Source organism: Muntiacus reevesi, chromosome 20 (genome assembly GCF_963930625.1).
Source record: "Muntiacus reevesi chromosome 20, mMunRee1.1, whole genome shotgun sequence".
Classification (NCBI taxonomy): domain Eukaryota; kingdom Metazoa; phylum Chordata; class Mammalia; order Artiodactyla; family Cervidae; genus Muntiacus; species Muntiacus reevesi.
In genome coordinates, this window is record NC_089268.1 from 48,294,992 (window position 1) to 48,322,494 (window position 27,503).

The 27,503-nt window shown below is 48.4% G+C and overlaps 1 protein-coding gene across 6 annotated transcripts in view; it reads right to left on the reverse strand.

Moving 5' to 3' along the window:
• The window catches only part of RREB1 (ras responsive element binding protein 1), a 160,958-nt gene that overhangs the window by 80,667 nt on the left and 52,788 nt on the right, over nt 1–27,503 (reverse strand). The window contains exon 1 of one of the 6 annotated variants that reach the window (XM_065912280.1): nt 22,800–22,878. The exons of the other annotated variants lie outside the window; for them this stretch is intronic. The gene's annotated coding sequence lies outside the window, so the exon portion shown is untranslated. Of the gene's footprint in view, nt 1–22,799; nt 22,879–27,503 lie in introns of those variants that run through there. 6 annotated transcript variants of the gene reach the window in all.

Consider the following 27,503-nt stretch of genomic DNA (forward strand, 5'->3'; position numbering starts at 1 on the left):
ACGGTGTGTTTATGTGTGCACGTGTGTGCACATACACACACACACCAACCAGAATCCCTGGACTCTGTAAGGCAGGCCAGAAGGAAAGGGTTTCAATATATTAAACCATGAGCAAACTGATATCATATTTTGCCCAAACAGGAAAAAGTAATCTCTTTAAGGTAAAAGCATCACCATTGAACCACAAAACTGCTCTTTAAAATAAATAATAATAATAATAATAATTTCTAGGTAACCTAGAAAAATTTGCAACTTGACATCCAGGTTGAGCTGTCCACAGTATACTGCCTTCCATTTTATGTGGAACAAAACAATAAATCCCCCACCTCCAAGAACCGCATGGCCAAAGCAAAATGAAATCTACAACAACCCATCAACTTAAACTAGAAAATTTATGATATACACAAAATTGAATAAATTGGGGAGAGAGAATTTTAAAATATGTGCTAGAACCACATACAGGTCCTTCTGGTCTGTGAAGCAAACAGCACTTCTCTGGAGGGCTCTCTGAGGAAGACTTAGCTGAGTGGGATCTAGGACGTACCTCGGAGGTGGGGGGCTTTCTTGCTGAAATTCTCCCTAGCAGCAGAACAAGCCCCTTGAACACATACACACACACATTTTAAAACTCAGCTCCTTAGGGGCTGGGGTGTGCTCTGCTCCCCCACAAGCACCGGGAGGAGACCCGCTGCTCTGGCCTTCTCAAGTTCCTAGGCTCTTGAGCGCCTCATGCTCTGGGTGTGTCACATTCCACCTCTTGAGGTACTTCCACGTGGCCAAAAAGGAAAAAAAAAAGTAAACACTTGTACAATGCATTTGCTCACCTATTATAACTCAGCTGTAAAATCAGAGCTAAAAATAATAAGAAGGCCCAACACTAATTTCTCTAATATGTCTTATAGCTATTCAGCAACTGCTGGATTTTACTGGTGAGTAGATTTTTTTTTCACTTCTTACAAGAGACATGAAAAAGTCACCTTAAAAAAAAAAAAAAAGAAAAAAGAAATTCAAAAAGAAGAAAATCTGAAAATTGAAACATTTCTATTTTCTTTAAAAATCTCACATCTACCTTGAAGACACCAGGCAGAACAATAAAGTCTCCATGTAACCCTGAAAACAGGGTTTACTTCTCTGCTTTTCATTAAGGAGCTAATAAACCTGGGGAACCTTCTCTTAGGATACAGGATAATAGGAATAATGTGCAATCAGACAATCGGTGAATCTATTAGTAATCACGGAACTAAAGAAATTCAGCAGCGCATCCATCCTGCCAGGACCCTCCCGCAAGGCCCCCGAAAACTCCTCTTATTCAGCAAGTGAGCTGACAGTGCGCATCGTGTCTGGTTCATGATACATCTGCATGTCAGAATCACTGTGTGTACAACTGCAAGAGACGCATACTAGGAACATTCACGTTCAGAAAATGAAAGCCAGAGAAAAGCAATCTCATGTGATTTTGCAGTCTAATTTGTTCAGTGTATTTCTTCCATAATCCTGTTCCTATTGAGAATCAGTCTATAAGTCAAGGGCCAGGGGTTTATAAACATGATGCTTTATACAGCCCAAAGCCCCTTTCCACTTCTTATATTCGAAGAGATCTGCGTGGCCGAGTCCTTCCTCCCCACTGTCCACATGTCCTGGTCCTTCCCAGGACGGCTCTCCCCTGGCAGCCCCGCGCTGGACTGCAGCGTGCTCCCCGGTGGGGCTGCTGCCCTCGAGGTCACTGCAGCTGCCTCCTCCAACTTGTGCCCGTAGTAAATCTCAGGCCGTACAGATACCACGTCCCTGTGCGGTGAAACTTTTACGCAGACCTGAGGCTACGACCAGAACCAGTTCTGGGCTCTGCGACTCCCAAGCCAGCCCATCCCACGCGCTCCACAGCTTGCTGTCTCCGTGGACGCCCCAGCTGCCCACAAGGCGACTTGGGGGCTGGTCTGCAGATCATATGACAGCCCGAATCCCTCGGACACAAGCAGGCATTGTCCACTTTTCCTTGAAATCTCAAAATCCTGGATAAGACCAGCCATCAGTAATGCTTCAATCCTCCAACAACCTAAACTCCACGGACCCAACTCTTCTCTTTGGGTCTCAAGTCCCCCTTTATAAACAACGTGATGTCCAGGAAAAGTCATTTCAGGCAGTTTTTAAGGCAGACCCACAGCACTTACTTTCAATAAAACATTAGGATTACATGGAGGGGAAGCGTGGAAACACTGAACATGATGGACTGAGCTGCTGATAATGGACCCACAATTTCTGTCATGTCTCTAGAGTGCTCTGGGGACATCAGAGTATAAATGGATGGTGCCCTTCCACTCCACAGCAGCCTTCAGGCCCACAGGTGAGGCCTCTGTGATGCACACAGGCTGAGCTCCGGGCAGGCAGCAGCTGCTCAAACCCACGTCTGGATGCTGCCTCTCTGTTCCTCCAGCCCCACCATCCCAATCTCTCAACAGGTATCCCGGAGCTGGCTGGCCCGCGCTGGATGCTGTGCAGACACCATCTCAACCGAGCCAGCTGCAGGCCTGCACAGGCCACCGCAGAGAAGGAGACCAAGCCCTCCCACGCCCGCCACGCCCCTCCCTCTCCCAGCCCTCTCTGCGCAGTCTACACCCCAAAGACCAGCCTGAGACCCGCTCCTTGCTTCTGGGCAAGCACTGGGTTTTACTGCTTTTCCATCTGCTGCGAGTGTCTAACATCCAGAGACCTAATTCTTATTTCTTACATGCAATTTATATACATTTTCCTTCCCTGACAGAGTCACAAACATCCAACTCTAAGAGAATGCTTTCCATCTTTGGCATGGCAACCAGGAGGTACAGTTCCCATGGATACCCAGAAGACCAAATTTCAAAACTAATCACATTTCTAAAAGGAACAATTTCTCTTGGTTAAAAAAAAAAAAGCAAAACCAAGTGCACAAAAGATATAAATTTAATACTGTTAGAAGCTAATATGTACTTAAAATACATCTATGAGTATGACTATTAAAGTTCAGGCTGTGCAATGCTCTATACTTAAGCAGATAAAATCAAAATGCTAGGGAACTACTAGGAGGTATGACTTACCCTGGGGAGTTTTCTACTCTGGGATTTCTATGAAAATATCTGCAAATACTTAAATGATGCCAAGAGATTTTTGGTGTATCACCACAGAGTGCCACAGGGGTCTCCATGTGTAAAATGGAGCTGCTGAGAATAAAATTAACAAAAAACCTAAAAAATATACAGTCATTTCCGCCCAGTGAGCACATCTAATTTTTCAAGTTAGGATTAGTCCTCCCGCCAAAGAAACCACGCAGACGCTACCCCAATGACATGGGCACAGACGTGAATTGTGGAAGAATACTTCGTGAAATAAAGGCAAACTTCTAAAAACAGGCCAAGTGACCTTCCAACTCTTAAGTCCTATGGTTCTTGGAAAGAGCCTAGAGTTGGGATGAGGGGGGAAAAACACTCCTTCCTTCCGTTTGTCCTTTGATGACTTACACTTAATTTTTTTTTTTTTTTTAACACTATTTAAGTTTTCTGAGGCTTCCTTTACACTCGGAACTCCTTCTCCACAGAGACTCCACCTCCCAGCGTAACTAGGACATCTATGGTGGCCACCAGATGGAGGGCCTTCTCTAGTCCCTGCTTTAAAAACTCCATGACATTCTGTGTGTTAATATTTCAATTAAAAATCGGAAAGAACAATTCACATTAGCAATACAGAGAAGCAACCCTCATAAAAGTATCTGAACATCATTTGAATCTGTTAAAGCATCACTTTTTTTCTCCCTGCAAATTTGGTCAAAACAAGTAATATTTTAGTATACATGTGAACCCACTGGGTTCGAACACTGCACTTTAGCTCATAAAGCAGCTGCGTATCACTGAGGAGGATTGTGGAGGTAAGCGGGGAAACATATCGAGAAGTTCATTTTCCACATAAAAGTCCTGGGTGTAAATATCTCTAAAGTATCTTTCAAACTTCCTCATCCCCTTAAGCACAGCGCGGTGAATCAACGTATGATTAATCCAGCCTCTTTGGGTGATGACTCAGGATCACTACAATGAACAACCATTACACAAGGCGCCTGTGGAAACCATGCCACGGCCTTCCTCCTTCAGGCCTGCTCCTACACCACCCGGGGCCTCGGTCGGCCACGCGTTCTGTCTTTTTCACTGAAACTTGCTGAGAGCGTGTGGGTACACAGGCAGCTGTAAGAAACAACACAGAAGGTGCCTCTGTTCACTTTGCCCCAGCTCCCCCGGTGGGGACCAGCTGTGGCGCGTGAGTGCGCCCGTCTTATCTCCTGAGAGCCTTTCTCGCGTGGCTCTCGGAACTTCTCCTTCTGATGGGTATTTTCCACCCCCAACCACCAACTTGGCCTCTGATTTCTTGTTGACTGGAAAAATGGGAGACAAGGTGGTCAGGGTTGTATCTACAGTGAGAGTAAACAGTGCTAAATAAAGTGTGGGTCTAAAAGGACCATCAGGAATCAAGGGGAGGAGTCTTAGTACTAAAACTTCCTAAACCTGCCTGGCTTCTCGCAGGCTTTATTTTGCATATCCGCCGCCCCCCCCCCCCCCCCCCCCCCCCCCGCACAGGCTAAAGATTCTGGACTTCAGAATGCCAAATAAGTGACCTGCACATAAGTGATATATTACTTTTGAGTCAACCGAATACTAGCTAAGCAACTGCTGCTTCCATAACTGGTAATTGGTACTCTGGCAGTACCCAGTGTCTTACTCTGAACATTATCTACCAAACACTGTTAAGAGCTTGACATGAAAAGACACAGCCTAAAAAATACTTTTTTTTTTCTTTCTATCCTGGACACACTGATACTTTTTAGGGAAGCTTTCACCTTGTACTACTTGGAACACTTCAATTATATAAGTTAAAGGAATGAGGTTATAAAAAAAGATACAACAAAGAGCATAATAAATGTGCCTTAAGAGACTTCAGTAAATAAGAAAACTGTCACTTTGTTCTTCTACTGTGTTAGGAAGTTCTCAAACAAAGAGGCTTGATGTAGGCAGACAGAAAGGGGCTTATCAGCTTAAGAAACGGGAAGGATGGTACAATTAACTGTCACACAGTCACATACAGTTCACTCTGATGAGGCCCATGGAAGAAAACAAGGCACAGAGGGCGCCCGTCTTGTTTCTACGGAACACCCAAACGTCCCCGTGTGGCAGACCGCCTGTTCTTCCAGGGTTATCCATGTACGCAGCCTGGGAAGACACGTAGCAGCCTTTGGAGGGAGGGGGAGAGGAAGGAAGAGAAAAGAAGAGAAGGAAGAGGAAGAAGTCTCTGATCTGAACCACAAAAGCCTCCCGCCGTCTGCTCCCTCCCTCCCTCCAACAGGCTGAAGTGCTGTGGCCTAGGTATTCCAGAGGGATTACACACACACACACACACACACACACACACACACACACACCATTTCTTTCTTATTACAGTCTCCTCTGCTCCACAGACCCAGCCCTACCAGGAGGAGAACGGCTGCCCTCAGCTTGGCAGAGAGCTGACGCTCGGGCCTCACCGAGTGAAGGTGAGGTGTTGTAAATGCGTGGGGACAGCTCAGCAAGGATGCAGAGGAAACACAAGAGCAACTTCTCCACCGGCCACGCCAGTAATGTGCTGGGGGGAGGCGCGGGGGGGGGGGGCGGGGTAGACACCCTCACAGCGTTAAAGGATGCTCCAGAAACAAGCACTGGAGGACCAGGAACCATGAAACATAAACCGTGTGTCGTGTGAGGGATACCAAGAAAAACAAGGGTTTTGTTCTAAAACAGATGTACAAAGAGAATCTGGTCTCTCCTCATGTGACGATACAGTTTCTTGAGTTTTCACCGTTCCAGACACACGAGCATCAAAAACATGCTTCAAACAGGGTGAGGATCAGAAAGAAGAGAGACGCCTCCTGCCTCCTCCCTCCAAAGGAGAAAAAGGAAAACGGCGACAAGCCAGAAATAGCCCAAGCCTGCTTCTGGGCGCCGGGCAGTGCGTCGGGTGAGGCTCCCCTGCAGCGTGTGTTACTGTGGCTCCGCGTGACTATATATGGTATGTTTACGGAGGGGTTCGACACAAACACCACTCAGAACCCATGTCAGACCAGAGCTGCCTTCTCAGGAGCTCGGCTCCCCTGAGCTGATGGCCACAGGGCATCCCTAAGGCTGATGAGCTGCGGGTGCTTCAGGAAGCAACACCTCCTGACCCATCGGCACTGATGGGGGCCCAGGGACGCCCCTCGCCACTGCCTCTCCCTGCCGCCCACCCCCCCCCCCATTGCAGGCTGCGCACCCCGCGGTCCCACAGAGGCATAAATGCACACTCAAGAATGTCTCTGGTGAATGGGGCCTATGTTACAAGACGACCAGCACAGACGGTGATTTCTCCAGAAACAGCTGGCAAGGCCGAGGCCTCTCGCACAGGCTCCTCGTTACCACAGAGGATTTTCATCACATCAAATGTCCTGCCCGGGAGAGGGAAAGCCAGACAGTGCAGTGGGGAGGGGGCGGGGGGGGCAGGGCATGGGGTGAAGACGCCTCCAAGTCCTGGGAGAGGAGCGGGGAGCAGAGGAGGAAGGAGAGGGAGAGAGGGGGAGGCTCCATCACCGGTTCAGAGTCTCGCCCAACCTGTTCTGCGGTGTGTTCTGTTAACTCCTTTCTGGCAGAGGGACGGACAGAGCAGCCCTTTCTCCTTCTCTCCCCACAGCCGGGCTACGATGGAAGGCAGACTTGCAGAGAAAAGTCCCAGAGAGAAAGGCTAAACCCATTCCCAACTGGACTCAAGCCCGTAATTTGCATCCTGCAGCGGGAGACCTTCCCTGCCAGCTCCCAGGCGTCTTCTCCACCAGCTTCCCAGCCCTCTCCATCGCCTGACTCCTCTCCTCCCCTTGGAAACGAGGAATTTAAGGTTGGGTCCTCGAATACAGCTAAGTACAGGTGAGGCTGAGCGAGGCCCGGCTTCCACCAGCTAGAACACCGCACTGTGTCAGGAGGAAGCAAAAGTTGGTTTTTTCTTCTTGTTTTCTGCCTGACAGGAGGCACTTACGGGGTTAACAGACAGCCTGCAGACCAGAAATTTACCTGCTTAGCAACAGAAGCATCAACTAAGCCACACTGGTTGTTTTGACACAGGAAAAGCAGTTTCTACCTGGTGAAAATACCTGGTGATGTTTCAGTTGCCATTTTGAGCAACACACATATTAATCACATGAGAAGGGCAGTCAAGAAAGCACGGATGGTGTAGGAAGAAAAGCCCACAGAGTACAAGTTACCCAGCTTAAACAGGCAGATCAAAACCAAGCATGAACCAAACATGAAAACGCTGGGCTAGGCAAGGAAAGGTGTTCTGGAAGCTAAAAGCAGACTCCCAGGTGAGAACTGCTCCTGGAAGCCCTGAAACCTGAGTTCACTGTCCTCCTAACTTGTTGCTTAGTCTTTTGGCAGCCTTAAGGATTCTTCAGGCAGTGGGACAATCTTTACAAAATGACAGATTTTCCCCCAACTGAATGTTGAGAAAGCATGGATCTTACAAGCGATCACACTTTCTTCCTTATACATAACTTTATGTCTCAATTTTAACAAAAAAGTAAGGGCAACCTGGGGCATCCATATCCCCTTTGAAAGACAACGAGTGAACACAGTCCTTGAAACTTAAATATCTACTATAAAATTCAACCACAGAAAGCTGCTGCATTTTCGGCAAATGGCTGTTTCATTTTTGGAAGCTCCAGGATGCCAAGGTTTGTAAAGTTGGTTGCTGTAGGATGTTTACTGCTATTTTAACAGAAACATGTCTCCTTAGCCAGAGCAAGGCCTAAAAGCAATGAGAACTAACAATCTGGTTCAGTTGTTGAATATGTAAAGTACAGCAGAAAAATACACTAACACCTTCTTTTACCCAAAATACAATTAAATAAAATGCAAAGGAGGAATAATGCCAATGTATGCATATATAACACATACATAATTACAGAGTCAAAGAATGTATGCAAAAAGAGAGAAACAAAACAGAAGTGAAAATTTTAACATTACTGGTATCATTTGGGGATGGAACCTGGTTTCAGAAAGCAATGATAAACAGTCATTTATAATGATATATTCAATTACTCTGGAAAACGACATTGCATTTTTCCCAGCTTTCCTTAAAGTCTAAACTGAAGACAGTACTTGATGACAAAGAGATTTTGCGTAAAGCGTAGGAGAGACTATGATCTAGGGAAAAAACCAAACTTTCTGACTTCAACACAGTTTAAAATAAAATTTCAAAGTCACATGCTTCTTTGATATTACAAAAAAAAAAAAAGAGAGACAGAGAAAGCACATATGCAAAAATCAAGTTACCAAAGTAATCTCCTCCTTTAATAAAGTAAAATACTTGCACTGATTCAGAACCCCTATACTAAGTTAGAGCAATTTAAGCCTTATTTCTGAAATTTACATTAAAAAAATGTAAGCTGGGTCAAAGAAACTAGTGTGGACAAAATGGTGGTATTTAAAGCAAAAATCTGGTATGCAGAGGCAAAAAAAAAAAAGGAAAGAAAAGGAAAAAAAAGACCACAGTGATGTACTCTGGTCGCAGGCAGAGTGGGCTGCAAGGCCAGTTGTATCTAACAGTTGTGCGCCAAACAACAAATGGTGCATTCATAAGCCGCGAGAGCAGAGGCTGTGAATCTGCACACGAACTGATGAGCGGCTGACTTTCCTGTTGTTTCACAGTCAAGGAGTGAAAAAAAGACTGGACTCAGTCAGAGACACAGGCTGTCTCTTCAGCTGTGGCAAAATGGTGAGCAAGAGGGTCCAGATAAAGAGGCCCAAGTACCATTTATCCTCTTCTAACAAGAGCTGGGCCTGATGATAATTGAGTAAACACCTCACCAGAAGATAATGCCGCAAGAACTGTGGGGGATGGCGGGGAAGGCCTAGTGGAAATCAGGACAGCCTCCCCTACCCATTATTTTTTTTTAAGAAAACATTCAGCACCCCTAAATCCACAACCTCAGACCAAAGGATTAAACGTCCGCAGCTTTATGACCTGTATGTGACGTTACCTCTCTACGGCCTTAACAAAAGAAACATCCAGTACCAGGTACTCAGCATCCCTGAAAATTCTGTCAGACCGCCAACTTCTTAAAAAATTAATTAGTGGCATTTACACCTGACAGGGCAGACGGCCTATGAGGGGTCTAGCCCAGGCACCACAATACCTCGCTTAACAGGAAACTCAGGGTTGCAACAAGCAAGCATCAGACAGGAGAATTACAAGGTCTATGTATCATGTCCTAACTCTGGGAAAAAAAGAAAAAAAAAGACTCAGTGGCTGAAATGTATTCACTGGTCTCTCAGACATAAATGTACAAGCAGTAGCCTGTTTATAAACACATTCTTTGAAAGTTGACCCCCAGAAGCTTTTTCAAGTGGACAAGCCCCAGCCTCACAAACCGACCTACTGAATCTGAATCCCGTGCTGTTAAGAATCACTGGATGCTGCAGCCCAGCGAGGCGTGCCCACCCAAGAAGGCACACAAACACCAGACGAGTCAGTCACAGACCTGAGGGCGGCTCACCGGAAGTGCTCTGGGTACCAAGCTGCTCACGGAAGGGGGGCCGCGGCTCCTGGGTGCAGGAGGCAGCAGGGCCCTCGGTGGGCGACCCCGCCTCACGCTCGCACAGATGCGCACGCCCGCCGTGCCCGCCGGGGGCAGGGCCTGCGGGGACACAGGGCACGCTGGCGGGACGCCCGGGGGCAGGACGGCCTCGAGCCCGGGGGGGAGCGAGCCCCAGCGCTGTTCCCTCTGGACGGTGGGGCCTGAAGCACAGAACAAGGGGCCGGCGCCCGGCTCAATGGGCTGGTCACCCCGAGAGCCACCTGGACCCCGGAGGGGGCCTGGGGAACAGGTGCCTGGCGGGGGGGGGGGGTCTGCCTCCCTGTGAGAGGGGATTTAAAACCTGCGGCCACGCGGGCTTGTTCGGTTCTGTGCTGAAGGCGGGTCACATCGGAAACGAGACAAACAGCCGGCCAACACTCAGGGTAGAGAGGACCCGACGCCGCCGGCTTCCCGTCGGTCAGCGCGGACGCTGCCCCTGTCCTTCCTCGTCCCCTTCCTTCCTTGTCCTCAGGCTCCTGGTCCTCAGCCTCCAAAGGGCTCGGCGACATCTTTTATCAGCCCCGCGCTGTTCTCTCGAGAACAGCCATCAGGTAAACCCAAGCCCTTTAAGGCGTACTCATTCTGGGCAGTAACTCAAAGTGCGAGTGGGCGCGCTCACGCCTATGCAAAACTTCTGGAAATTCACCTGGTCACAGGCTAAAAATGGCCTCACACACACACCAGAAAAAAAAAAAAGTGGGAAGACTTCTCTCAGGGCGCACAATTTTCTAAACTCTCCCTGTGAGGAAGCCCTTTCTAAACAACCAACTCAATTACTAGACGGGCTCTTTGAAGGCCTCCGGCTGTCCACTGGATTGCCGCCCCGGCCACCGCGGGCTGAGGAGAAAGCGCCTCAAGGTCTTCGTGGAGGCGACGCCGGCGCGGCCCACGGGAAGGCGGCCGAGCCCCGCCCCCCGCCGCCCGCTCGGCCAATTGGCGCCCGCCGCCCTGACTGACGGCCCCGCCGCCCGCTCACCGGGACGCCCCGCGCGGGGCGCCGAAGTGGGCGGGCGGCGCCGAGGCCCGGGCTGGACCAGCGGCGCCCCGCGACCCCGCCGCCCAGGCTGTCGTCCGCCCCGCTTCCCGCCGGCCGCCGCGGCGGGATGGGCACGGGCGAGTCCCGGGACGACGGCCGGCGCGCGCTCTCCTGTGCCAACGCGCTTCTCTCAGACGGTCTCCCGCGTGCTCGAAGGCTCCGCGGCCCCAGGAGGGCCGGCTGCCCGGCTCCCTTCCGCCGCGTCCTCCCAGGCCCGGCCGCCGGGAGCCCCAGCACCGAAATCCATCCCGACGGCCTCGATGCGGGCCACCGGGGAGGGGACACGACCCTCGGGGCGCAGCTCGCAGCTTCACCCTCCGTGTCGGCCACCGGCGCGCAGGGGCAGCCTGCAGTGAAGGACGGGAAGAGGGCAGTTCCTCCTGTCCCTGCAGTTTTTAAAATGTGCAGATACTCTTCACTAAAAAAGAAGCACAAATCACATTCCTATTTTCGGAAAAGAGACATGGGCGAAAGTTTTAAATATTACACGATTTCCGAGGCCAGCACATTGACTCTCTATCTGGCCATATTTCATCTAGCAGGCTTGACTGTGCTAACTCCGGAAATGAAATTATAGCGCTCAGAGGGCCATCCCAATTAATCTTTTAGAAAGGAAAAAAAAGGAAATCCCTGTAAAATCAGATATCGTCAGAACTGTCACAATATATGTTATAGTACTTTGCTGGGACCTTGAGAACTTTTCATCCTAGAAGGTGGGTCTTCAGATTTTTTTTTTTAATGAAGGAAAAGAAAAACTAATGTTTTTAAAATCACTTTTCTTGCCATTCAGAAGGAGCATCTGAAGAAATGGTTTTAACCCCAGGACATAGAAAGGGCAGACCAAGCGGCCCTGTCTTAGGCCCACATAACTGAAGAGAGTATATTGAAAGCGTGAAACTTCATGTCTTTCCCCCTAAATTCTCCATAAGTTTTTAAAATTCAACATCCATGTGACCTTGGACTCTACATTTTCATCTGTCTCTTGCAGTACACTCTCTTTGCTAGCCATTCAGCACACTGCAAGCCCTGATAAAAGTAGTTAATGTTTACTGAAACCTGGGCATGAACTGTACTAAACCTGATAGGAGTGAAAAGGCAAAGTTCTGTTAACAGCATCCATGCACTATAAAAAATTAAAAAAAAAAGAGGGGGTGCAATTCCAGGAAAGGAAACATTTTTCTCTTTCTAATTTGAACTTAAAATCTGTCACTGATGAATATGTCAATTATTCATCACCAAAAGATGCTTTTCATCTTTTTTGTTATCTCTCTGGAATATTTTCAACCCAAGTACACTTCAACCATTTCATATTTTTCCAGATTTTTCTTTATAGATTTTTATGACTGAAACCAATCTCTTTTTATCTCTTGTTCTGACTTTTTTTGGAAGGTCCGGCGACCTGATGGATAACCAATTTTAATGATACTATTCTCAAAGATTTATTCATTTGAATACTTGCTTACAAGTCACAGATAAATAACTATATTTCATGCAAAAATAAATTTAACATTTCAGTGGATTTCATCTAAAATATTTTTCTTCCCTTGAGTTTTTTAGTTTATCAAATGTGAAAACAGTTAACTGCAGTATAATCAGATCTTTAATTTTAACATTTCTCACACCATTACCTTCTAAGTATATTGTGTATCAGAACTTAGTGGTATTTTAAACCTACTGATATCTATTTCTTCCTCCCATTTCCACACTATCCCTCTTCCTCCCATTATCTCAGTTAAAATAATAATTCAACTTACACACATACACACACAGAGACTGTATCCTCAACAGGATGCTCTCAGGTGTTTAAAGCCAACTTTCTCTCTCCCCATCCCCCCCTTGCTTAAATGGCAGCAATAGAACCAGTCACCTTGGAAACAAACATCACCCAGTGTTTGCAGAACAAACAATGGTACCTTTTCAGCCAGTACCAAGCAGGCAGGCCAAGGGACAGCCAAGCAATTCTGGGCCGTACAGGAGTTTTAACATATTGCATTCATTCAATGCACCAAAAAGTAGTTCAGTGCTGAAAATGAGGCGCTCGCAAACGTGTGAACCTTTGGCTAGAAACCACAGACAAAGCCAGGAAGGCTGGAAGGCCGACAAGGCTACCCTTAGTTAGAAGAAAATCCTTTCATTATTTTTGGAATTGTTTTTACACACGTCATGAATGAGGTAAACAACACTCTTGTCACTGAGAATTACCTTCTCTGGCAACTGGTAAGAAATTGCTTAAATTTTTTTTTAAAGCATGTTTTATCTAATTACTTCTATAAAACCATCATGGCATTTTAAAAAAATATGCCACTAAATATTGGTTTCTAAAATGTGTCTATTGCTTGGCACCTAAGCCCTGTTAGACAGTGCCAAACATATATGAATCTGTAAGGACTCTAGATAGTAACATGCCACTTTTTGACCTTGGATAACAAGTATTAAACTTTCATTTCTTAAAGACTTACAAGGGCTAATCATTTGGGGTAGCTCAAGTGTGAGAGGAGATTCTGTTGTTACTCTTTTAAAAAAGCTCAACTGGATAGTTAATTAAAAAACACACACAGGAGTGTACTTCAGATCCTTCAGAACGAAATTTTTAAATGTTAAATGCAACAGTTTCCTCCTTATTCTGGGTGTGTGCCTAGCTTTCCTTCCCACCAATTAAAAGAGAAGGCTGGGCCCAACTGAATTATTTGGACAGGAGTTTGATGTCAGTTAAATACCACAGTAACTGGCATTTTCTATCACCTCCAGACTTGAGGGACAAATGCCTAATTAACATGGACCAACATGCAGCTTAAACTGGAAAAGTGCCTGTCCTTTTTCTTTCTTTTCTTTTTTTCTCAACGATTTAGGTCTTTAACATCCTTGAGTTAAAGTGCACAAAGAGGGTCTAATGCCATCTGACTGAGGTGTAAAAGTCTAATTAACTAATGCTTTTTTTGCAGCGACAGTAAATCAGTTAACATTATTAATCTTGCTGACTGGGCCCGAGGAAGGGAGGGAGGGAGGCTTTTGAAAGGGAGCTAAACGGTTAGACTGGATGCCCTTGAAAATGAAAAGGAACCCTGCAAGCGATGACCGATAATCCTAAAAAAACGACTGAGAAATACTTTAAAATACCACCGCTGGGCGTAGCAGCAGGCTGATCCTCTAGAAACTGAAGCTGTGGTTCCAGGGCCGTGAGAGGAAGAGGAGGCGTCTCCCCAATCCTTCCTTCCAGCATCACAGAAGGCAGAGCTACTCTCCCTTCTCTGACCCTGCACTTTTCCCAGGAATGCTTTTTTAATTTTTTTTTTTTTAGTAGACCGAACAAAAATGACTCCCTAGAGCAGCTGGGGCAAATGAGTCCTACAGTTTCGGCCAGCTTCAATTTATGGGGAAAACCACCATCTGAGTATATTTAGATGGTTCTGTTCAAACTCCAGCAATGCACATGTGTGTCACACTCAGGTTAGCAAACCATAAGCGGATCGCACGAATGCCACCTTCCAAGACAACAACTTCCAAGCCACAGCCTGGTTTGTACCCAAACAAACAGTGACTGTCATCTGCCTATCCGCCCCACCCTCTGCTCAGGCCTCCCCCTCCCTTTACCCCATATTCCAGAAGGTGGCTCCTTCCCCGGGGGCCCAGGAGGTACTGCCTCAGCTTCCCCGCGGGCCCTGTCGCCTCCCAGGCCTTCTCTGGAAAGCTGGGGACAGGAAGAACCAGCGCTGGACCTTAGGGAAGGACTCCCAGTGCTGAGCCAGAGACACAGGGACACCCAGGGCCATGACCCCAGCTTGCTCATCTTCTCAAAGAACATCTCAAAAAGGCAGAGCTGGGAAAGAAAGAAAAAGGAGGCCCAGGCACCAGGGCAGCTTTATCCTCTCCTGTCCCCTCAGTATTTCTGTTACAGTAAGTTTAAGTTTCTGTTTCACTATCCCCTCTCGTAAAGTGATGCGCACCTTTTAGTGAAATTCTGTGGGAAACCAACAGGTCTGATTAACAGCATGCTCTTACAAGCCACCGGATCATAAAGCAGTCTGGAAAGCATCAGAAGTCTATCTATTTTTGAAAAAAGATATATATGCTTTAATAGATTTAAATGTCTTTAGAGGGTGCTACCCATTACTTCGTGCACCCTTATACCTAAAACTCATCTTTTCTCCTGTTCAGAAAGGAAGGTAAGTTCAGAGAAAACCTTACTTATGTATCCCTAAGTTTATAATCTATTAACCCCCCTCTTCAAATAACATCGCTTACAAAAAGCTTGGTTATTTACTATTACTCCATATTGCCTAAGCATTGGGACCTGAAACCAGCTACTGAAGTGGGGAAAAAACTCCAACTGATTAAAAATTCTTCAAAATAAACTAGGCTAAGTTCTTCAGATTGGAGAAGGAAATGGCAACCCACTCCAGTATTCCTGCCTGGAGAATCCCGTGGACAGAGGAGCCTGGAGGGCTACAGTCCATAGGGTCGCAAAGAGTCGGACACGACTGAACAACTAAACAACAACAAATTCTTCAGATAGAATTTATAGCTTAATTCTGCTTTTTTCAAAAAGACAATTACTAACATCTACAATACAAAGGCATGAGAGGGCACAGATGGAGTCCCCTGTCAGAAATCAAACCTTTCTTAGAATCAGAATTGTGAAATTGCTTTGGAATTCTGGAGATGATGTCTGGAGGGGTTTTGCCCGTGGAAACCTTTGTGAGGTCATCATCCATCCAAAAGTGACCACTGCCCCATCATGGTGAGTGCTGGCCCCCACTGTACAGACGGCCACAGCTCTGTAACTGAGGTCAGCTCACCAGGCCCACTTCATGAAAGTAATTCTTCCACATTGGGCCTAGCTGATATGCGCTTACTGTGTACCTTGTTTTGCTAAGAAACTTGAAGATTTTCCAGAGCAACTTGGAAAGGCTATAGAAGCTTCAAACAAAGATGATGGTCAACATTTTTTGAAAATACACAGACATCACATAAAATTTAAGCATAATACATGCTCCCAGCCCTGACTCCTAAAAATGGGAACGCTGGGATGATTCTTCTTCATCTGATGATACAGAGACACCACAAATGAGGCAGCTTCTTCCACCAGAAACCTGGCGGGGCTGAACAGTGCAAGAACTTTGTTCTCAGAGCTCAAGACTAGTGCCATAGGAGGCATCACTGTAACAAATCACTAAGAGAAAAACAGAACTCTAGGAGAATGGAGATAAGATTTTTGAGGAGGGTCTCAGGCCTTGCTCGGTCGCCCTGCCCTAAATAAGTTTTGGAGATGCTCAGAATTTCTCTAATGTTATGGTACTTTTCCTGAGACAATAGCATCTAGCCTCACAAAGGATTTTCTTGTTTGTTTTCACTGATTAAAAAGAGACAAAACTGCTGCTTGGGGGCATCCATATGTCACCTCCTAAGAACACGATAAAAAAAAAGATTCTGCGCATTTTACAGATGGAAAAACTGAGGCCCAAGGTGTAACTGACTCATTGGAAAAGATCCTGATGCTGAGGAAGACTGACGGCAGAAGAAGGGGACAGAGAATCAGATGGTTGGATGGCATCATTGACTCAATGGACATGAGTTTGAGAAAATTCTGAGAGTTGGTGGACAGGGAAGCCTGGCATGCTGCAGTCCATGGGGTCGCAAAGAGTTGGACACAACTCAGCGATTGAACTGAACTGAAGGTGTAACATCTTTCCATTAACTGTAATTAGGGTTGGGCTTGGGTCCCTGGTGGCTTAGAGGGTAAAGTGTCTGCCTGCAATGCAGGAGACCCGGGTCCAATCCCTGGGTCGGGAAGATCCCCTGGAGAAGGAAATGGCAACCCACTCCAGTACTCTTGCCTGGAAAAATCCCATGAACGGAGGAGCCTCATAGGCTACAGTCCATGGGGTTGCAAGAGTTGGCCACGACTGAGCGACACGTTTGTTTGGGTTTAGGACCTTAGTCTCTGAGCTGACAAATCCAGCCCTCTAGCAGATCATGCAAAATGTGTGAAAAGGGCCAAGAGAGATAGTTCATCAGGTTTGTTCAAGTTTTCCTGATTCAATTTCCTTCTCCAACATCATTCCTTCCTCTGAAATGATGAGGAGAGCCAGGTGGGGTGGGCCCCTCTGGAAACTTCAGCAGTGAGCAGGTGGGAACAAAATGCATCTTCCTGACTTGTCATTTAGTGGCCCCCAGGTAGTTCTTGGAGTTAGAGAATTCCACTTGCCCTTCAGAACGGATCTGATTATTATCTACCTAACATCAGGCCTCAGAGTGATTCACATTCAGGCTCTATCTTCCTCGAGGGCAAGGGCCTCCTAGGAGCTATTTCAGAGGGTAAATCAAGGCCCATCAAGCATCTACGGACCTTGCAAACTGTACACATGTATGTGCTATCGTTGGGCAAGATGTATGAAGATATATGTATGAAGATGTTGTTGTAATTTAATAAAGAGAAGTTCCACTAAAAGTATTATTTTTCAAAAAACATTTTGTCAGAGCTTCTCAACAGAGTCTAAAAATACAACTAAAATTATGCTTATCCTGGAAACATTTTTATTAATACATTAAGAGAGGTCCTTATATTAGAAAAGACTGGGAATAGCTGCACTAAAATGTCAAATGACATTGATTAAAGCAAAACATCTGATTAAAAATACAACCAAAGGAACATAACATACCATCAGCCCTAACACTCACCCCTGTGACCTAATAAGATGGAAAACACCTCTTTATCAAGAGAACTTGACCCTTTAGAGGGACTTTTTGAACTGCCTGATTTGCTTTTCACTGGTGTTTGTTTGGAGCGATAGGATGACACATCACAGGCTAATCAAAAAATAAATAAATGCATTTTGTCAGTTCAGCATTTTCCTCTTTAGAATAAATCAATTTCCGCTTACCTATTCATAATTTACCTATTCAAAATTTTAACCCTAAATTGGCTTTATTTAACCTAGGACCCAGTGGTTAAGACTGCACTTTCACTGCAGGGGACACAAATTCAATCCCTGTTCAGGGAACTAAGATCCCACATGCCACACTATGAAAGGAAAAAAAAAAAAACTGAATAAAGAAAACCCCAAAACTAACCTAGGACCAGTAAGTGCCAGAAGTGCAAAATAATCAAAATATTAACCTACGACTTTGCCCTCCTCAAATTGTGCCACATCAAAATAAAGTGATTTTCCTGGCAAAGAACATTTGGATACATCAGAAAATACTTATCACATTAAGTTTTTAGTAGATATGATATAATTTAAAGGCATATACAAAAATGGGCTTTTTATTGTTCACAAATGTAATAAATCCCATTTTTGTAGTAAGTGTATGTATTAAGAGGAAGGAGATATACAACAAGGAGACTTGTGACTCATGAAAGTAATGTTACTTTCTTACATGCTTTACTCAATTTTTGTTGTTGTTGTTTATTTAGAACTTTTCTATGGTGACTAGGAGGTAAGTGTGCAAAAAATAAAAAACCTAATGGGAAAAACCCTTCTTAATACTTAGGTTTATGGATATAATCTGCTCACTAACATCCCTGATGAGAATAATGGTGGTCCCACCACACAAATGTTCAGACAGCCCCCTGCCACGAATATAAAACTCCAAGCATCTGGACTTGGCAGTGTTGCGGCCATTGAAGAGGACGGACCATCTTACATGGTACCCCAGCCCTGCCCCTGCAACTCTCCAGGCCTGATGTTCCTCACCTGTACACTAGCTAGCGGGGGTGGAAGGAGACAACCTGGACAAGGATGCTGGAGGCCCCTCCCAGAACAGTATTCTGACTGGAAACAAAAAGATGAAAATCAGCTTAATCAACACCTTGCGAGTGGCGACCACTGGCCCAGGGTAGCTTTAAACGGATTCCATCAATGTTACCGCTTCCATCACTTGCTAGATAGTACAGCCAAGACAGCACCCTTAGATGAATAGAAAGTAATTTTTCAGATGAATGAAAAGCACTTTTTAGAAGCTCGGTGGCAGGCACATTTGAGCCTGGCTAATCGGTAAGGCAACCCTGCCTCAAAGGAAGACAAACACAGACAAGGGAGCGGAGACAAACCCTCCCAACGCCACTCTTCGATGGCTGGCGAGGTGCCAGGCACTCTAAGTATTTATAGTGTTTTATATCATGCCCTCCAATCCCATGACATAGATCCGATTACTCCCGAAATTTTACATGTGTTAAAAAGGTCTGCTGAGAAAACAAGAGATCTGAGGTGTGACCAGCAAGAGTTATTTGTGCCTGTAGGCAAGGCACCAAGCTGCTCTGTCTGAATGCCTCTGCCTCGGGCAGGGGTTTAAAACGACCTCATTCATTCATTCAGCGCTGCCTGAGCACCCAGGCTGTGCCAGGCACTAGGGTGGGTGCCTGCGGTCATGGGTGAACAAACAGGGAAAATGCAGCAAGAAGCTCTCGGGGAGCTTACACTCTGGTACAAGGAAAACAGATAACCAAGCCTAGAATGGAGTGGGGCGCGCTCCGGGACTGGGTGACGGACAGGGAGGCCTGGCGTGCTACAGTCCGTGGGGTCACCAAGAGTCGGACATGACTGAGTGACCGAACTAAACTGAACACGGGAGTGGGTGCTTGACAAACAGCTCCTCCCTCCTCCTTCGGGAAAGGGAAAAGCCTTGGAAAACACATCCAACAGAAGCCACCAGCTCTAAGCCAGCCCCAAGCTAGCAAGTTCTATTTCATAAACAAATACAGAAGAGCAGAGATTAAGGAGTACAGCAGCTCAGGCTCAATGTCATTTACCCTGGAGTGGCCTCGGGCAAGTTCTTTAAACTCCCTAAGCCTCAGCTTCCTCACCTGTAAGATGGAGATAACAGTGACCTCAGAAGTGGAAGCAGAGGTCAAATGAGACAAAACAGAGAAAGGGTATGGGGGGAGGGTCCAGTGCCCCCTGGACCTTCAGGGTAACGGCACGACTGGGTGGCAGCAGAACGTGGCTAACAACACCAGCCTGGTGGGCTTGTTGTAAGCAGTATGGAAATAAAGCATGAAAACCATTTACAGGACTGCATGCGACGTCCGTGTTTGCTTCTTTAAAATGCCAGTGACACTGATGAATGGGGAGGTGCCCACCATCGCACCCCCAGGCCAGAGCTCAAGACAAAAAGCTGGGGAGGCCACACCAGGGGCTTTAAGAGCCTCGTAAGAGCACTTTGCTTCAAGCACAGGCGGGGAGGGCACTTTGGGGCGGCGGCAGATCCCAGAGGAGAAAGAGGCGCCAGAGGACGAGATGGTCGGATGGCATCACAGACTCAATGAACAGGAGCCTGAGCAAACGGGAGCCAGTGGAGGACAGAGGAGCCTGGCGTGCTGCAGTCCACGGGGGTCGCCAGCGGCTGGACACACTAGGACACAACTTAGCGACTGAACAACAGATAATGCAGGAAGTGTGAGTCACTCGGTTGCGTCTGATTCTGCGACTCCATGGACTGTAGCCCGCCAGGCTCCTCTGTTCATGGGATTCTCCATCCAGGCAAGAATACTGGAGTGGGTTGGCATGCCCTTCTCCAGGAGAATCTTCCAGACCCAGGGATCAAAGCCAGGTCTCCTGCATTGCAGGCAGACTCCTTACCATCTGAGCCACCAGGGAAGTCAAAGACTTGGAAACTGGATGCGGGGGAAGGATCAGGAGCCCAGGCTCAGGCCCCACCCCGGCTGCGACACCTGGGCTGGGGCAGGTCCTCCTAGAAGTCTCAGGACCCATCAGGAAAGGCTCTCTGCCCTGGTTTCAGTAAACCAGGGTTAACCTCTACACCAACATGCCAACACTATAAACGTGATCCGGCATTTCAGCAGACAAGTCCCGCAAAGAGGCAAACCAGAACACAGAGATCTGAACCCAAACTGTCTCCATCGGGGCCTAAACTGGGACCAGGTCTCCTGCTGCCCTGGGTCCTTCATCCTCTCACGGTGGCTCCTCTGGAGCTGGTTAACCAAGAAGTCAAATATTAAGCCAGAGTGTGTGAGTCAGCTTTGAAACAAGTCTGCGGCTGTAAAGAAAGCAAGCCCCCCGTTCATGGACATCAGTCTGGTGGAGCAATGCAGCGATCTGCCTGCTGCTGGGCTTGTTCTGAACCAGCTGACCGGGCTGGGCTCTCTGCCTCGGGCCAGCAACTAGCAGTGACGGGGCCCCCAGCAGCCGCCCCAGGGACAGCCGTGGGCATACTCCCTCTTTAAGGATGTCTCCCAAGCCTGATCAGGCGACCGGTCACTCCTCTGTTCAGAACCTTAGGACTGCGTCCCACGGACAGAAGGAAAGCTCCAATTCTGCCGCACCCCCCACCCCAAAGAGCCCTCCAACTCCACCACCTTCCAGGTCATGGTCCTCCACCCCAAATGACACTCAGCCTGCCCCTGCCCATGGGAGCAAGGCTTGGGGGCGACCCTGCCTTGCACCTTTTCATGATGGGAACTCCCCCAAGTCCAAGAACCACGGGGCTTTATGACGCCTCAACCCGGTGTCCTACACGTAGAGGCACTCAAATGTGTTGAGCTCCAATTCCAGCGAACTATTAAAGAGTCCAGATCAAGGTTCGCAGTTGCTGGGCTGGGAACTCTCTCCAGGCACCCAGCTGTCCCGAGGTCCCACGGGCCCGGAGAACATCTTTCAGTCTGCGGCTGTGGCCTAATGCTTCCCGGCAGCCTGACACTGCCTGTGTGATCTCAGAAAAAGGTAACTCCCCTAAGCCTCAGTTTCCTGTCTTTAAGAAGAGGAGGACGACACCTCCGCCCTGCCCATGGGGTCACACGGGCAAGCACCCCTGGGTCCTGACCCCGAGTGGGGCTCTCCTTCCTCAGTGATCTGCCCTGGTTGGTCACGGGCAAGGGGAATCCACTCAGCACTAAGAACCCCCCATCTCTGCCGCAGCTCCCGCCTGGCCCCCCAGAGCCCACCCCAGCTCACAGCATCCCACCTCCTCCCGCACAATCCCAGCACCAGCGAGAGAGCACAGTTAAGGAACAAAACAGAATGAGAGAGGCTGCCAGCAGTTCATAAAACCTTACCATATAAAAATCAGTTTTAGGTGATGAAATTATTAACCTTAAGGTATGCATCCCGTCCAACCTGCAGGGGCCTCCCCACATTTTCCACAGCCCTCTCGGCCAGGTCCCTCGGTCCCTGAGTTCAAGCCTTGAAACGTATGAAGTCACGTGTAGTAAAAAAGAGACCTGTTCTCCCCAGAGGGAAAGGCAGAGAGTGCCTCCACCGTAATTAATCAACCACTATTGTCTCTGGGGCCCGCTAGCTGCCTTCATGCCCTGCATCCCTGTGGGTCTTTCCTGGCCGACCTCACCGGTTGGAGGAGGTGAAATCTCTGCAGAAGACCGGTAACACCGTTGGGGGGGGGGGGGGGGCCCACAGGGCAAGGGCAGAGGCTACCCAGGTGAGACACCCCTGCTCAAGGCAGTTTCGTCTTTGTGAGCAGATCCTACATCCAGGGCAACTTCCAGAAATCTTCATCCACAGGCTCATCAGCTCGCCCTCCAAGCCCACCTTCACTCCCAGCTGACGAATCAGTGATCCTAATGAGTAAGTAGCTCCCCGGGACTCCCAGCATCCAGCCTGAGTATTCTCGAGGGAACAGAAATGAGTCTAATTGCCTGGATGAGTCTATTGCTCTCCCTGATGAGCTTAAGTACCAAGCAGTAAACACAATCTGGGAAGTTTAAACCTTGGGGAACTGAATTCTATTTGCTGAAAATCAAGCTCCCACCTTTGAATGATCATTCAATACCACCTCAGACGGCAGCCCCCACATCCTAGACTGAAAAAAATCTCTTCGAAAAAAAGGAGAAGGAATAATTCTGTTAAGTACCAACGTCAAGTTCGTTCTGCCAGACATGCCTCCTGTGCAACCTGGTTTTTCTAAAGGGTTAGCAGAGTTTCTCTCCAGGACAGAACTTCTCACATCACAACCCGGCTTCAAAGCACTCCCTGGCGCATGACTGCTTCCACAACCAGCCGTCTATTCTGCCAGAGACACCTCTCAACACCCCTTCCACCCAGACTCAACACAGCACCCCGACCCTGCTCTCTGGTCTCATCCCAGCACCGGTCCATCCCAACCCCAGGAAGCCCTGTGCTGTCGTTCCCCAGGGCCTCCACTCACACTCCTCTCAGCCTAGACGTTCGTCTTCCTTTCCCTGCGTGCTTCCCCACGTGGCCGGCCGTTCACCTCCGAGAACCCCATCACTTCCTCTTTTCCCGACCGCTCCCCACGGCCTGTCCCGGTGTCTCTGCCGGCTGTGACGCGCTGCTGCGTTTCAGGGCTGGACCACGTCTTACGCATCCTCGCCTCCCAGGAGCCTAGCGCCCGGGGGACGTGTTGAGCAGCATTCCGATGCAGGACGCCGATTCCAACCCCAAGGAAGAGACAGCATGGGATGCTTGCTGGTCTTCAACCCAGACTTCTTGCCCTGCTCTTTCACAGGAACTGTCAAACTGCCACTAGCAAAATAGCAACGGTAAGAATCATGGTGGTAGTAAGGGGAAGCTAGGTCGGTTACAGTCAAGCTGGCAGCACAGGAGGCTGAAATTCTCTATTTGTTACTAAATTTCAAAACAACCCTTCTCCAACAGACCCACCGGAAACAGGAAACAGGCCATGAAGCCCTCATCGCAATTTAAGACTTGCTGGTTCCACAACTTGCTCGAGTGGGCCCCCGTAAAACGGTAGGACACCCCCCACCCCAGTAACATACAAAGGGAGACAAGGCGTCCTCCATTGCTGTCCTGTAGTCCCTGCAGCTCCTACTGCTTAAGAAGCAAGGGGAGGCGGCGAAGCCCTCCTTGAGGCTATCTCCCTTAAATAAGGACAAACTCAAAACATCAGGTTAGCAATTGTTCAGTCGCTCAGTCTTATCTGGCTCTTTGCGTCCCCATGGACTGCAGCACGCCAGGCCCCTCGGTCCATGGGATTCTCCAGGCAAGAATACTGGAGTGGGTTGCCATTTCCTTCTCCAGGGGATCTTCCTGACCCGGGGATGGAACCCTTGTTTCCTGCACTGCATGTGGCTTCTCTACCTCTGGGCTACCAGGTTAGCCCCAGGTCAGTAATCAGATCAACCCCACCGACCTCCCTGGAACCGCAGACCAGTGGCCCCTTAGATCACTGATCCTGACCCCCAATACTGACTCTGAGGCAAAATGTTGATTTTATAAATTAAATGAAACGGCAATGCCCTGTTATGACAGCAAACAACAAGGGACCTGTTTGGAGGAACCGGGCTCTCCAGGAACCCTCGTCCCCAGACACTCACAGAGCCGACAGTGTCCCGGCTCTCCCAAAGTGGCCGACACACCATGCTTACTTGGAATCAGTGATCAAGCACTTTCAGTGAGGTTAAACGTGGGTGTCCACAAGAAAGAAGCTGAGGGGCAGGCGTGTACCCTGCTCCCCACCTCACACGGGACCAGCAGCAGCCCCGAGTGCAGGCCCGCCCTCCCCACCCCCGGAGCGTCTGACGGGTTGGGGACAGTGAGGCCTCCAGCAGAATGATCAGGGTCTCTCCCCACTCTCTGCAGGGTCTCCCAGGCCCCAAGTGCTCTGGGACAGCCACTCCCCGCCAGCTGATTTGTCAACCAGCTGCAACTCTGCAACCCACACCCTGGTGCTCAGTGGTAAAGAATCCGCCTGCAAGGCAGGAAGACCCGGGTTTGATCCCTGGATCGGGAAGATCCCCTGGAGACGGAAACGGCAACCCACTCCAGGGTTCTTGCCTAGAGAATTCCATGGACAGAGGAGCCTGGTGGGCTGCAGTCCATGGGGCCGCAAAAGAGCCGGACTTAGCAATTCAACAACAACGAAGCACCTTTGCAGGCCTCTCTCTCTAGCAACCCTCCGCTCCCCCTTGATCGTCTACAGAAGCAATGGCCTAACTCACTTTGTCTAAAAACCAGATAGAAGGACTCGTTTCACTGGTTGGGTTTTAAGCTGCTATTTCCAAGAGCCAGCAGGCTTTCGGGGCATATTCACTTGGGGACCACGTCACGGCATTGTGGGAGACGTGGAGCGCTGGCTGCCAGCACGGGCCGGGCTCAGGGTGTTCGACGACATTGAGCTGGCCATCTCGCTGGGTCTGTTTCGCCGTCTAAATAAAGGGAATAATGATCATTACCTACATCATGGGGGCCACGAGGGGGTGTGAAGGCGGAATGGGATGACCCATGTCAAGAGTTCAGGACAACGACATAACTGGTGTGTGCCTGAAACCTTAGTTCACATGACTGCTTCCTCCACCACGCAAGTGTTTTTCCAGATGAAAAACTCAACAACCATAGCATGGTGAAAAAGTGTGGGAACTTGAGATTTTTTGACTTAAGATTAGAGTCATATATGGATTAAGTCTAGCACAGGCAGGAGACAGCCTAAACTACAACATCTGGTTTATCTGATTTAAAGCAAATACAGGTGGGCTTTGACTACTGATGCTTTTCACCAAGGGCGGCCTGCTGACTGTATTTAAATGCACTCTCAGTGATTTGTTTATAATATGAATAACCAGGTCACAGTTTCTGCTGGATTTCTATGACTTCTGCTGTCGGTAGATACAGAACACAGCAGGAGGAATCACTAGATTCCCCAGCCAGCCAAAGGAACCTCCCCAGATTCCATCCACTATAAAGGCGGCAGTGATATAAACCTGCTGAGCCATTTTGGTTACGATCTCTAAGTGCAAAATAATTTGACCATCCCAACCCCTTCAAGAACCAACACCAGGGGTTAAACAAACACACAGCCATGTAAAGAAAGAAAACACCCAGCAGATAGCAAGAGTTGTCACCATTATCCAGCAGTTATGGGTGGGTTATCTGCAAGCAAGCTTATACCTTCGTCACCATGAACTGGCTACTGGACGTACCACCCACCCCAATTCTGGACACATTACAAGGCCATCCCTGTTAGCTATTTTTGTGACAGACGTATTAGACCTCCAAACCCACGCTTCGGCTTGGGTCGTGATGAGGTGGGGGGCTGAGCTGCGTGCAACTGGACCTTAAGATTTAAATTTTCCAAAAGATGGCATAAACTCTGTTTCTCAAGTTCCCTTCCCAGCACGCCCTCACCAAGCTGTTTCCGCTGGAAAGGGTGGGAGGGGCAAGGTCCCTGTGGAGCGTTTCCAGTCATCAGCTCATCTTATCAAATGTGTGGCGGGAATAAAGTGCCATCCGTACGAAGAAGAGTGAGGCTGCTGATGCGGGAACATCTGTGCTCTTTAAGCAAAAGATGAAAAATCATGTTCTCCCTGAGCGGGGCAGCGCTCTCTGGGGACCAGCAGTGGGGTGACCTGGGTCAGGATGGATCCCATAGAAAAGAGAAGTAGCGGGGGGCGACAGCAGACTGGGGCTCATGGGTGGTTTGGATGAGTCATTTCTATGACTTCGGAGAAAAGCTCTACTCAAATCCAGCAGCAGCACGGTTCATGCTTTCTTGGGGTCTGGTTGAAGGAAGGTGTCCTAGCTCACACCCAAGAGGGTGGCCGTGCAGGCCAAGTGAGGCAGGACCCCCTCCCACCCGCCATGAAGCAGGAATTCCAGCGCAGGAGGAAGTAAGAGGGTGGCAGTCAGTCCCCAGGGACTCTCTGGGGGTCAGATTGCACAAGCCTGTCCTCCAGCTCCTAGCTTTCACCAGCTCAGCAGAAAACACACCGCGTTCTAGCTCCATTCCAAAAAGATTCTGTTTGCCTTGAGAAGAATTGAAAAAAAGCTAACTAACGCAGTAAAACCCCACGGTCTGCCTCAAAGCAGACAGCAAATCTGCCATCACCAGAGATGCTCGGACACAGGCTGGACCGCGGCTTGGTGGGGCGCAACCCGGGGCCAAGGATGGACTGTCTTCCTTTGACACCCTTGGGAGACACGCAGAGGGTTTGGTTCCCTGACGGGACTTTGTTTCCACACACATACTGGTCAAGCAAAATACTGACGTCGTTCTAGGACACTCAGAGCATCAGCAGGGACTGAAAAACTTAAGAAAGTGGGAGAGTCAGGTCAGCAGAAGAGTTCTGACCCTCTTCAGTGGAAAACTGGGGCAATTTTGAGAGTCCTGCCTCGGTTCTTAACTTGAGCCTCTGCCCCGGAGCCCCAGGCTCCCAAGTCAAAGAGATAAAGCATCACTAAAGCAAAGAGAAACTTAAATGTGCTCAAGATTTTAGTCCCATGTCTCATCTGAAAACCATTTGGAAGCTTGGGCTACCGGCAAGAACTCTTCCAGCTTCCTTTTGGCCTCAGGAAATTAAAAAGGAGAAAAAGGAAAGAGGAGGGGGAAGGGGAGGAGGAAGCCATAGGTAAGAACCTCACTTCTGTGTCTCATTTTTATAGACGTCCTTTCTGGGCGTCATCCACGCCAGGTACATTAACGTTTTAACCCATGAAAACAGTCCAAGTAGAGAAAATGGTGATAAAGTTCAAACACATCACTTCTTTAAAGGGCAGGGAACGTACCTGGTTCATAAACCTGGCTTTATCCGGCAACCTGATCCCAGAGAGAGGCAGTTCCAGCCGCCCGCCAGGAAAGCCAGAGGCCTGGAAATCATCTCGCCCAGCCTCCGGCCCTTCCTCCGGCCTCCAGCTCCACCGAAGCTACCCAGGCTCCACCTCGCCAGCCAGTCGGCCCGCCACTGCTTCTCAAAGCCGCGAACCACTAACCTCGACGGTCTCGCAAAGAGACGGCGAAAAGAGCTGCTGTCTTCTGCTCTAGATTATCTTCCACTCTGGCCAGGAGTGGTCTTTAAAAATGCAGATCTCATCATGCCAGTCCTTGGCCTGACATCCTGCAAGGATTCCCAGAGTTCTTCAGGATGAACTCCAAATA